The sequence below is a fragment of the Equus przewalskii genome, chromosome 25, assembly GCF_037783145.1.
Source record: "Equus przewalskii isolate Varuska chromosome 25, EquPr2, whole genome shotgun sequence".
Taxonomy (NCBI): Eukaryota; Metazoa; Chordata; class Mammalia; order Perissodactyla; family Equidae; genus Equus; species Equus przewalskii.
The window spans coordinates 3264195-3277419 of record NC_091855.1 but is presented as its reverse complement, the minus strand read 5'-3'; the positions used below and the strand labels follow the sequence as shown (position 1 = coordinate 3277419).

The 13225-nt window shown below is 36.0% G+C and overlaps 1 protein-coding gene across 23 annotated transcripts in view; it reads right to left on the bottom strand.

Moving 5' to 3' along the window:
• The window catches only part of KTN1 (kinectin 1), a 101348-nt gene that overhangs the window by 81793 nt on the left and 6330 nt on the right, over positions 1 to 13225 (bottom strand). For 8 of the 23 annotated variants that reach the window (XM_070594193.1, XM_070594201.1, XM_070594204.1 and 5 more), the window contains exon 2: positions 4153 to 4254. The exons of 8 other annotated variants lie outside the window; for them this stretch is intronic. The gene's annotated coding sequence lies outside the window, so the exon portion shown is untranslated. Of the gene's footprint in view, positions 1 to 876; positions 955 to 4152; positions 4255 to 7682; positions 7904 to 13225 lie in introns of those variants that run through there. 7 more of the 23 variants (XM_070594194.1, XM_070594202.1, XM_070594205.1 and 4 more) reach the window with 3 other exon arrangements.

Below are 13225 nucleotides of genomic sequence, written 5' to 3'. Positions count from 1 at the left end.
CTACACAAACAGCAAAACTATGAAAAAACAGCAAAATCTTACACACATTCAAACTGCAAGTACATACAAATGAAGGAACTAACATAGGGCAAGGAAACTATTCATATTATTTTCATTTTCATATTTTTCTGGAACACTACTTCTGTTAATAAATTGATTAACCTACAGTGAAGTTAAGGAATCTTTTAAAGTTAAGAAATATTCCCGTTCACTGAAATTCAGCAGTATTTGCTTTTATATTCACAATCTTATACTTTTCTCTGAAATTGAATCTTGAGAACTATAGTTTCACAAAGCATTCACTAAAGATTGTTATTAACCTATTATACAGGTTTACTTTATACCACTGAAAGTTTAACATGCTAAATGAGTGACTCTCCTACTGTCTCTCCCACCTACTTTCTGCAAGCCCAACACAGCATTCAACGAATGCCACTGTCAAATTTTAATTGCCTAAAGGGCAACCAGCATAAATCTAGGAAGGAGAAAAAAGGTTTACTTCATAACATAAGTAACTTCAAAACATAAATAACTTTATAGAGGTAGAGTTCCTCCCTTTGGATTCTCTTTCAAAATTAACCTTCATAAATACAGTATACATCAATCCTATTTGTGTCCACCAGTACTCTGAAACACAAAATATGGACTTTTTGTCATGATATGGACTTTATTATAAAGTTCTTTCTTCTTTTTTGCTGAAGAAGATTCACCCTGAGCTAACATCCATTGCCAATCTTCCTCTTTTTTTACTTGAGGAAGATTAGCCCTGAGCTAACATCTGTGCCAATCTTTCTCAATTTTTTTTGTGTATGGGACACCACCACAGCATGGCTGGTGAGTGGAGTAGGTCTGCACCAAGGATCCAAACCCACAAACCTGGGCTGCTGAAGTGGAGCATGCAGAACTCTAATCACTTGACCACAGGGCCCAGGCCCTATTACAATCTTCTTAAAGCTGCAAAAGGAACATATAACAAATATTTTTAAAAGTCCAGATGAAATTACCATGAATTGGAAATAAGTACAACTTCTGTATTTTAACAAATATTTAAACCTACACAACAACCAAAAAAAAAAATTTGTCTGCTGCTAACTCTATTCTTTTGATATCACTCGCAATAAGCAACATAAGCAAAAAACAGGGAGAGAAGTTATCTTACTAAGAGCAATCTCCAAGAAAAAAAATCAAGTCTCTGGATCTCACCAACTGAATTCCCACATTCTTAAAGCTGGTTTATAAATTATCTAGTTAACATAACTGAAACACTGTATACAGTGAACCTTCAAAATCTGTGATCGCAAAGACTCCCTTCCTGACAACAGAAATACGACTTGAGACATTCAAAGGTAATCAGTTATCAGAAATCTAAAATAGAGCCACAAGAAAACCCACTCGTAATACCATCAAAAACAATAAAATACTTAGAAAGAAATATAACCAAGGAAGTGAAAGATCTGTACACTGAAAACTGTAAGACATTGATGAAGACACAAACAAATGGAAAGATATCACATGTACATGGAACAGAAGAATTAATATTGTTAAAATGTCCATATTACCCAAAAGTATACAGCTATAGATTCAATGCAACCCCTATCAAAATTCCAATGGCATTTTCTTACAGAAATACAGAAAACAATCTTAAAATGTGTATAGAACCACAAAAGACCCCTAATAGCCAAAGCGATCTTGAGAAAGAAGAACAGAGCTGGAGGCATCACATTTCCTGATTTCAAACTAAACTACAAAACTCTAGTAATCAAAGGTAGTGGCATAAAAACAGACACATAAACCAATGGAACAGAATCAAGAGTCCAGAAATAATCCCACACATATACAGTCAAACTAATAACTGACAAAGGAGTCAAGAACACTCAGTGGGAAAAGGACAGTCTCTTCAATAAATGGTGCTGGGAAAACTGGATATTCACATGCAAAGGAATGAAACTGGACCCCTATCTTACAACACTCACAAAAATTAACTCAAAATGGATTAAAGACTTAAATGTAAGACCTGAACCATACGACTCCTAGAAGAAAACATAGGGAAAAAGTTCCTTGGCATTGGCCTTGGCAACGAATTTTGGATATGACACCAAAAGCACAGCAACAAAAGCAAAAACAAACAAGTAGGTCCACCGCAAACTAAAAAGCTTCTGCAAAGTAAAAGAAACAATCAACAAAATGAAAAGGAAACCCATGGAATGGGAGAAAATATTTGGAAACCATATTATCAGATAAGCGGTTAATATCCAAAATATATAGGGAACTCAATAGCAAAAAGACAAATCATCTGATTAAAAAACAGGCTGGACGTTGTTCCAAAGAAGACATGAGAACAGGCAACAGGTATACGAAAAGCTGCTCAATATCACTATCATTAGGAAAATGCAAAGCAAAACCACAATGAGATATCACCTTATATCTGTCAGAATGGCTATTATCAAAAAGATGAGATAAGTGTTGACAAGGATACGGAGAAAAGAGAACCCTGGTACACTACTGGTGGAAACGTAAATTGGTGCAGCCACAGTGGAAAACAGTATGGAGGTTCCCCAAAACATTAAAAATAGAAATACCATGTGATCCAGCAATCCCACTTCTGCGTATACGTCCAATGGAAATGAAATCACTATCTCAAAGAGATATCTACACCCCCCCCCATGCTCACTGCAGCATTATTTACAATGGCCAAGACAAGGAAACAATCTAAGTAACAAGGAAACAATCTAAGTGTCGGTCAACAGAAAAATGGATAAAGAAAATGCAGTATGTATATGTACAGTGGAATATTATTCAGCCACAAAAAAATGAAGGCAATCCTGCCATTTGCAACAACATGGATGGACCTTGGGGCAGTACAACAAGTGAAAGAAATCAAAGACAAATACCACATGATCTCATTTATATGTGGAATCTAAAAAGACCAAACTCATAGATACGAGAGTAGATCCGTGGTTGCAGAGGGGAGGTGGAGGAATTGGTGAAGGGGGTCAAAGGTACAACCTTCCAATTATAAGATGAATAAGTTCTGGGGATGTGATGTACAGCATGGTGACTACACTTAACAACACTGTATTATATACTCGAAAGCTGTTAATACAATAAATCTTAAAACTTCTCACCACAAAACAAAAAAGAGTAACTATGCAAAGTGATGGATGTGTTAGCTAATCTTACTGTGGTCACCACTTTGCAACATACATCTAAATCCAATCATCACATTGTACACCTTAAATTTACACAATGTTACATGTCCAATTATATCTCAATAGAGCTGGAAAAAAATAAAATGCAGCCACAAGTAGAGGCCCCTATCCTACGGCCACCCTGCTCTGGAGACTGTAAAGCATCTTTAGACAACAACCTCAAAAGCCACGCAAAGACAGATGCTGCCTTCAACAGACAGCATACAGCTGCCACGATCCTACATTTCAAGAAGCATAAAAGGCTTCTGTTCTCCTCACTATTAGAAGACGCCTGAAAAGTTTAAAAAGAAGTAAAAGCTGTCATATACTAAAAATAGCAGAAAGTAGGCAAACAAAAATTAGTGAATTCACTGTGGGTAAATCCAGACAACGTCACCAACTGAAAAATTTAGGAGCATCAAAAGTTATTCACTATAAACAAGTCATTCCAATGCCTCTCTTTTTTTTTTTATAAAAGGCTCACTAAATCAGGAAAACTCAAAACGTAAGACATATTACGGAATGTCTGATTTTGGAGAACACTTGATAAAGCAGACAAGCTATCCTTGGAGACAAGATAAAGTACTGAACATGAGTGAACAGCAGTAGAAATCAGAGAATATTTAAAAGGTTAAATGATCATATCCCAGTTACCAATTAATGGTTTAGAAAGTATCTTAATCATGTATCAGAGGCTGCGTTCTTTGCCTGACCTTACTAACATTTTAGTCAATTACTTGGATAATGATAAGACAAGCTTGCCAGTTTATATTGATGTATTGAACACAAGGATATCTCAAAAGAGAAGACCAAAGGACAAACCAACTAAATAATGTTTCATAAAATAAGATTTTTATTTTGTCCTTTGCTACCAAACTCTTTCGGTTCCCTAGCTGGAAAAGCAGGAATCCTAACAGCTAGTTCAGATAACGAGGGATACTATGCTCTCAGTCTACTGACTTACCTCACAGAATGAATTCTTCAGTTAACTGGTTTTCATCAAAATGGCACTTGAAAAGTAGAACTTTTCAAACAATGGCCTTTTTTAGTATTGGTGATTGTTCATCTAAAACACACACAAAATAAATATTCTATAAAGGATGAAAATTTCAACATTATAATTTCAGCCAAAGACACAGAACAATTTCTTCAACACAATAGTTTCCAGATGGAATACAGGAGACGCACTGATGTACTGCATACATCTGGATGAACCTCGAACATTTTGCTTTGTGTACATATGCCAAGCAAGACAGATACAGAGCTAGCACGTCCTACAATTCTTCAGTCTTTCTGCCTGTGTTCTATTTTCACATTGCTTAAAGGACTTATGTTTGGCCTTTATTCCCCTAAAGGTGCTTATCTGTGTCACAATTTGACTTTTGCGTGTGTGAGTGTGTGAGGAAGATGAGCCCTGAGCTGACATCTGTGCCAACCTTCCTCTATTTTGTATGCCGGCGGCCTCCACAACATGACTTGACAAGTGATGTTAAGTCTGCCCCCGAGATCCGAACCTGTGAACCCCAGGCCACTGAAGCAGAGCACGTGAACTTAACCACTACACCACCAGGCCAGCCCCAACAATTTGACTTTTAAGTGCAGACTGAATGCAAGATAACCCTGAGCTCCAAAAGGTTGAAATTGGTGAAGAAAATGGTACAAAAAGAATAGACTGTCTAAATGACACCCCACCAACCATCACCAAGTTTTCTCTTCCTCCTTTGACAAGTACAATATGCCTTCATTTTATATCACATTTTATGTTCAAAGTGTATTTATTTACTTTCAAATTGTTTAAACTTAAATAAGCTCTCCATTGCTAGATTACTATGTTCCTATACGTGAAAACTGGTTGGTTGAGTGGAACACAGCATAACTTCCCATTAAAATTAATGGAAATATGTTTTCATGCAATGGCTTTTCACTTAGCAGCAGAGTTTTCAAGAATGTATTCAAATCATTAAACAAAAGATAGGTACATTTGGTTTGTAAGTTTGAGACAACAAGCAAGAGTTCAGATAGCAAGGGATACCAGTCCTATCTCGAAAAAGAAAAAAATTATTCGGTCTGAGTTGGACTAGCAAGGGATACCTGTACTCCAAAACAGACCAAAGAAACACAGGGTGAGATCAGCTAGCAGGAACAAGAACCACACTTCAAGGCTTAAGGATTTTAATTGATTGTAATCATAACTAATTAGTGTGATACTAAAATCAGATTTGTTCTATAGAGTTGAATAATACCCCGCAAGAGGGCCGACTTGAGCAAAGGAAGGGAACAGATCACTAAACTAGAGCACTCAGGATACAGTGAGCTAAGCTTCAAAAAACAAGTAAGATTATAATAGGTAGAAATGAAGATGAAGACATCCAATAAGGATGCTTATATTCTGAACACTTAAAATGATAGGCGAAATATAAAAGATTATCAAAAAGATACAGCTGAACTGAAAACTAAGATAAACATCTCCCTGAGTCAGAAACAATGAAAATTCAATATAGTAACCCATACCTAAAATGGAGCGTAGCGAGAAAGGGGAGGATGGCTGATACTGGCTCTATAGTAGGCAAAAGGCCACAAGTGCAGCTTCTACAGGGAACAGCAATGGAACAGAACAAGGTTTGCCACTGGACACCAAGGGGTGGGGATGGGAAGAGGATTTGCACAGCTTGCGGGGTGGGGGGGAGAGGAGAGAGTGGGAAAGAGGAAGAGAGAGTGGGAAAGAGGAAGGGAGAGGAAAAGAAACAAGATGCATGAAAAATAATCGGGCTGTGCAAACCTATTACCTAGGGATATAGCTTCTGCTCTGAGATTGGAGAGGAAAGAGGACAAAATATCCAGTCTCATAGAAAATCTAAAATTAACAGTAATTCCTTAATATCAAATATCAAGCCAGTATTCACATTTCCCCAAGTGCTTTGTAAATATTGTTTCAGTTACTCTGTGTTGTTTACTTATTTCTCATCTTCTTTATCATCCCTCTTTATTATTCAGTTTCTTGCAATTCTTAGAATTTTGGGTTGGAAAAACTAGATAGTTGGTCCTGTAGATTCCCAGTATGAATTCTGTTGATGGCGTTCCCATAGCGTTTAACAAGTTTTTCTCTTTTCTATTCCCTATAAATTGGCAGTTAAATTTAATAGCTGGGTCAGATTCAAGATTATGACTTGAGTGGAAGACTAAGGCACAAATAGCATGGCATACTTCTAAAAGGATGTATCTAATATCTGTATGTCTTTCTCTTTGTGATATTAGCAGTTATTGGTGATCTTTGCCTAAACATTATTCCTTAGGGGATGCAAGGTGGTGATATTCTAAGTTTATCACTCTTTATCAGGTAGAATACATCTATAGAAAGAAACTTCTCTCATGACCTATTTGATTACCCAGAGATACAAATCTCAGGAAAAAGAAAGAAAAATAGGATAAATGCTTATTTTTCTTTAACAGTTGTCAAAATGATGAATTGGTCTAATAACAACTAATCAGGGTTTTTAAAAATGTTTTAGGATCATTACAAACTCATAGATTAAACATATTTGATTTGTTTCAATCATTAGTTATTATCGTTATTGATTTCAAATTGCCCCCTTTTTGGCCAATGGGATCTTATTCCAGATGGCTCCTAGGTTGTTTTGACACTACCCTCAACAGTTTTTGGTTGCTCTACTGCTTTCTGATGAGATGTTCTGGGCTGTGGTAAACAGACTCTAGAGTGGCCCCCACAGTCCCTGCCTCTTGGTGTTCTCAGCCTTGTGCAGTCTGCTCCCATTAAGTGTGAGTGGGACCTGTGACTTGCTTCTAAACAATAAAATATGGCAAAGATGACAGGATACAAATAATCACATGTACATGATTATGTTACATAAAACTGTAACCCATGTTACTAGAACACTCTCTCTCTCACCGGCTTTGCTAATGAGAGGGTCAACAAGTTGTTAAGAACAGCCTTGCAGACAACAGCCAGCAAGAAAATGAGGCTTCCCGTTGGGGAGCCTTCAAGGAACTGAATGCTGCCAACAACCATGTGAACTTACAAGCAGATCTTTCCCCAGGTGAGCCCCCAGCCCAGTCAACACCGTAACACAGCTGTGTGAGATCCTGTAGCAGAGGACCCAGCTAAGCGGTGCCCAGACTCCTAACCCAAGGAAACTGTGGTATAATAAACACACGTTGATTTAAGCCCCTAAGCTTGTGGTAATACTGTTACACAGAAATAGGTAATTAATATGCAGCTTTCCCATACATTTCCTGCCTCAGAGTTGGAAAATGCCCATTCTGAGCACTAGTGACTTTTATTGTGAAAAGGTGCTTAAAGACCACAATGTGGGCACCAGGATTGCTTTCGGGACTGGGTTGGTCATTGTTTCTAGGCCTTTTTAGTCAACAGAACCAGAATTAGATTATGTTTAATAAGCTAAATTTCTGCATGAGTGCACACAGATGCTTCTACTCAAATTTAGTACGGTGGGGCTTTTACTTAATTTCACTAACCTTAAAACTACATCTGCTTTCAACAATGCCAAAAATCTAAGTTTTCAGGGGCTGGCCCCGTGGCCGAGTGGTTAAGTTCGCGCGCTCCGCTGCAAGCGGCCCAGTGTTTCATTGGTTCGAATCCTGGGCGCGGACATGGCACTGCTTGTCAAACCACGCTGAGGCAGTGTCCCACATGCCACAACTAGGAGGACCCACAATGAAGAATATGCAACTATGTACTGGGGGGATTTGGGGAGGGGAAAAAAAATAAAATGTAAAAAAAAAAAATCTCAGTTTTCAACAATAACAACATAATCGCTCAACTCAATTCAGTCCACAATACACATATTACACAGTACTGGAATAACAACATACACATTATCACTGAAATTATGATTATTTCAAGATTTGTTTCGTTTTCTGTCATCCTTCCTCCACTCTCTTCCCAGGGTGTATTCCAATGGTGATACACAGTCAAGTTATCATGTTTTAAAGTCACTTGGCATAATCAGTGTGCACCAGGTGAAATACACGTAAGATTCATTTGTTTCATTTTACTTATGATTTTTAGGGACTTTTTAAATTTTTGTTTAATAATTACGTGTTTACATGGGTCCAAAGTCAACTCTAAAGAAAAGGAAAACTCAAAGCATGGCTTGCACCCCTGTGTTCTTCCACACTATGCTTCTCTCCCCAGAGGTAACTATCATTTTTTAGATTTTATTCCATACTCTTCTACTTTTAATATGAGCAATATACATACATACACATTCTCACCTCACTCTTAGTACATGATTGCATATTATAAACACTTCTCCCCACTTTGGTTTTTTTTCTGTTCCAGAACAGACCTAGTTTGTAACTAGAGGCACAATGGGCCAGGTAGAAACAGTTAAAAAACAAATAAATAATTCAGGGAGGCAGTGATCACTGAGGGAAAAAAGGTTAAAAAAAAAAAAAATTTCACCGAAAATAAGCTTAACAAATCAATAATCCAAAACAAAGGAAAAAATTTGATAAGAAAAAAAATCAACAGAAACATGAATTCACACCAGATGATATTAGTTTTATGAAACAGTCTGACAAAGATTTTTAAATTTAAACATGTTGAAGATATCAGAGAGACGAGGGAGTCTTTTTATAGAGTAGCAAAAAGGTTACAAAACAAAAACAGACAGAAGTGAAACAGATAGGCGTATATGAAAAAGCAATTCCAAATGTAAGAAATGAAAATCGTAGATACCAACAAACACACTCAATAGACAGAATAAACTCTAGAATGGACAAAGTAGAAGGAAACTGGTAAACTGCTACCTAGCACTGAATTCACCTACTGGAGGCACAGAAAAACAGAAAAAAATTCAAAGAGCAATTAAGATACACAAAGGAGAAACAAACAGACTTCAACTAGGTCTAGCAAAAGTGAAGAAAAGTGAAAATAACAGAAGCAATATTTAAAAGAGCTGAGAATTTTCCAAACTGAAGACAGATCTGATTCCTCAGGTCATATGTATACTCTGAGCATTAATGAGATGTACAGAAGGTCGCCGGTGCTTACAGTGCACTGTGGTGAAACTACAAAACACCAAGCATAACCAGCCGCTGCTTTAAGAATAATTAACCAGACTGCTTCACAACAAACGTCCACAACAACTTAAGAAAACCACACGCAAACTTAGGCATCACTTGAAAAAGTTTACAGATCTCTTATAATGTCATATGGGGGCTGGGAGAGAGAGGAGACTTCAAAGTTTACTGAATACCTCTATCCATATTTTAATATTCTTACATAGTTATGTTCTTATGACTCCAAAAGCAAATTGTGGACAGTACATAAAACTAATAACTCAAAGAATTATTTCAAAGCATCTACTAAATTCACACATTTCAGTACTTAAAAAAAAAACCTGAAATGCCAAGCAATGGAATTATGGAGAAAAGAAAATAGCAGCATAAAAGGGAAAAAATGAAAATCAATTCCAGAGAAAGAACAGTGAAAGGCAACATAAAACTTTTTAAGACAACATGCAAGAATATCTTTATTAACCTTGAGATAGGGAAGGGTTTCTTAAACAAGACACAAAGTATAAATCACAATATGAAAATAGTGATAAATTCAACTGAATTAAAATTTTTAACTTTTATTAACAAAGACACTATAAGAAAGTGAGAAGACAAGCCACAAAGTGAAAGAAGACATTTGTAATACATAATCAGCAAAGAACTAGTATTCAGAATATATAAAGAACTCCTATCAATCAAAAAGAAAAACAATCCAACAGAGAAATGAACATCTATTCCAGAAAGAGAGAAAAAATGGCCAGCAAACATTTGAAAAGATTTTTTTCTCTCTGTAAGCAGAAATGCAAAACCTACAAGATTATCAATTCATACCAAATAGGCTGTCTGACTTTATTATTTGCCAATATCAAGTATAGGCAAGAATGTGAAGCTATCACACGTATACGCTAGTAAGGGGAATAACCTGGTACAATTACATTGGAAAACAATTTGGCGCTCCCTAGTAAAGCTAAAAACATACCTCTCCTGCAACCCAGCAATTTCACTCCTAACTAGATATAAGGTCCAAAACAATTTATTCAAACTGCAAATCTCAACTGAATAGTGGGTAACAAAAATCAGTGGGTCTTGATTAGCATTCTTATTTTTAAAAAATGGACTGGCATCACACAGGTTTCTTTTTTCAAGAAACTTTTTTGTTACATATGTGTATATGTGACAAGGTACTGAGTCTCATAATGTAAAATTTATTTCTTACTGTAAGCGGTAATGAAAAAGTTTTAAAAAACACTATCCTAGAGACACGTATGTATGCAAGGGCACCAACAGAATTATGCAAGGTGCTCATGGCAGCACCATTTATAATAGCAAAAGAAAACTGGAAACAACCCAAATGCCCATCAACAGGTAATAAACAAATTGGAAAATACTCATACAACGAAATTCCATGCAAGAGTGAAAGTGACTGAATTAGAGCTATATACACAACATGGTGGAAGAGCATGAGGACCATAAAGTTGAGGAGGAAAAAGAAGCTGCAAATAAACTCATAAAGAAGGATGCCACTTATAGAGTTCAAAAACAAACAAAACAGAAAATAGTTTATGGATACGAATAGATGAGCCAAAACTAAAAAAAAAAAACAACCACCAATGTAACAGATTGTGATTGCTTCTGGGAGGAGGAGCACATAAAGAAATTAAAATTAAGGATAATGTTCTTGAACTGAATACTAAGTACAGAGCTGTTCATTGTGTCTTTACTCTTTATCTTACACATATTTTATATTTTATATGTACCTAATTTTAAAAGAAAAAAATTGTTAAATAACGCCAAGTTAAAGGTATACAAGTATTTGGTACACAGATATTCATTTTATATTTAATCTTTAAACTGTACACTCTATGTTCTCTTGTACACCTGATGATTCAATATCTGTTTTCAACCTTTTACAACAGAATAAAAAAGATGACAACTAGGTAGGAAGAGGTAAATGTAAATTAAAAACAGACAAGTAAATAGGCAGATATTCCCCTGCTTCTAAAATGTATACAATCATGACAGTGTTGAGTATCTCTAGAAAGTTAGACTCTGCAATAATTTTCTCAAAAAGAAAATAAAAGTAAATACTTTAAAATAAGAAACTTCTAAAATTTTTACAGACTGTATCCAGGGTTTCTTGATTTAGCACAAAGCCACCTTAAGGAATCAGAGTAACTAAGAGTAGTAACTAAAACTTCTCTTTACACCAAACATAGTATGTTACTTTAAATGCTGCTGGGACTTTTTGCTTAAATGAAGGTTACATAAAACTGAAAGGATATGGAATGTAATTACTCATTTATTTATGCCAGGCAAATAATGCTAGAAGAGTAGACCAGAATTCATCCTTACTCATTTTACAACTAATTTCTATTTATAAAGTATTTCTTTTCTCCCCCATCCCCAAGAGACAAAGTAATTGCAGGTGTTATACTTTACACATAATTCGAAGGCTAATCTTAAATGTTTATTTTATTTGAAAAATGCTCTAAAAATTTCAAGCTCAGAAATACTTCTTTCAAGTTAAAACTACATGCAATTTTTTGGACTCACCCTCCCCAAAAAGAAAAACAAAGAGCAAAAGAAATAAGCCACTTTTACAAAAGATCCAACTTAAACTTAAAATTACAGCTAATATCCAGGTCAAACTGGAAGCCATTTAAGAAATTGTTCCTATTCATCAGCAATCAGTGTACCAACCACAAGGATCAGACATCACAGTACCCAAAACTGTCCCCAGAAATGAGAGGACCCAATGATACGACAAGCTTGAGAAATTCACTTCACAGAAATCCTGACGTTCAGCCAATCTCAGACACCCAGGTTATAAAAATTATGTAAAATAACCATGGAGCACATTTCAAATGAACATGTCTTCCCAATAAACTAAGAAAGTACAGGCCAGAAGCACACAAATGAATTCAACCTGTGTGTGGACACTAAAGATTGAAGGAAACATCTTAAATGTTCAACAACACAGCATCAGAACGCTGGGGAACTTTCAATGTATAGCTTAGTTTGTTCAAATTTATTTCAAAGATAACTAGATCTAAACACATGCACTCACTAAATTATTTATGTACACATTTCACTCAGAATACTTACATTACTAATCAACAAGATGAACTGGTACTAAGCACAGAAGTATTTCTGCTGAAACGCGTGTATTAAATTTTATTTTCCATTCCACCCCCAAGAGTAAGCCTGAAACCCTTATTCTTAAAAGTCTCACTTTACACAGCATTCCACGTAAATCAACTAGCCAACCTAATGGAAGAGGATGGCACAAATGACAAGTAAGGCAGAAAGTTCAATGAGTCCCAATCACTTTCAACCATCAGGCAATTCACTCATTCATCAAACTGAGCATTACCTAAGCGCCAGAAATATAGTTCACAGTGGTGAACAAGACAAAGTTCCCACCTCATAGTGCTTATGTTCTTATAGGTGAGACAAATATCAATCATATAAATAAATAAGCATGCATTACAATGTTAGGCAGTGACATAGTGCAATCAAGAAAAACAAGGCTCGGACAAAGAATAGAAGAGGATATGCATTTTGAAGTAGGGTGATCAGGGCTGGCCTTTCTGAGATAACCATCGAGCAATGCCTACAAGATCACATGGCAGTAATTCATTAAGCACATAAACAGGAATTAAGACTGAAAAAGTTTCTTGGAAACTAAGGGGACCATAGTCTACCTATTGTTTTCTATGTAAAACATTTATAGCATTTGGTTTTAAGTAGCTTTTACTATTTTCTCCACTTGGAAAACTTCTAGTCCTCAAAGTAAATGACTAACTTTATGACCCTCTAACTCTGGTGGAAAAAAATCTTTATAATCTTAATGTAGCTTTCTAACACCTAACATCAGATAATCATACACGGTGCTTTATTCTTTTCAGAAAGTGTTCTTACAAAACAGCTCAACGAGTGAGAACGGGCTCTAGAGTCAGAATATCTCAGTTCAAATTCAGGTTCCTCCTCTTATTGTT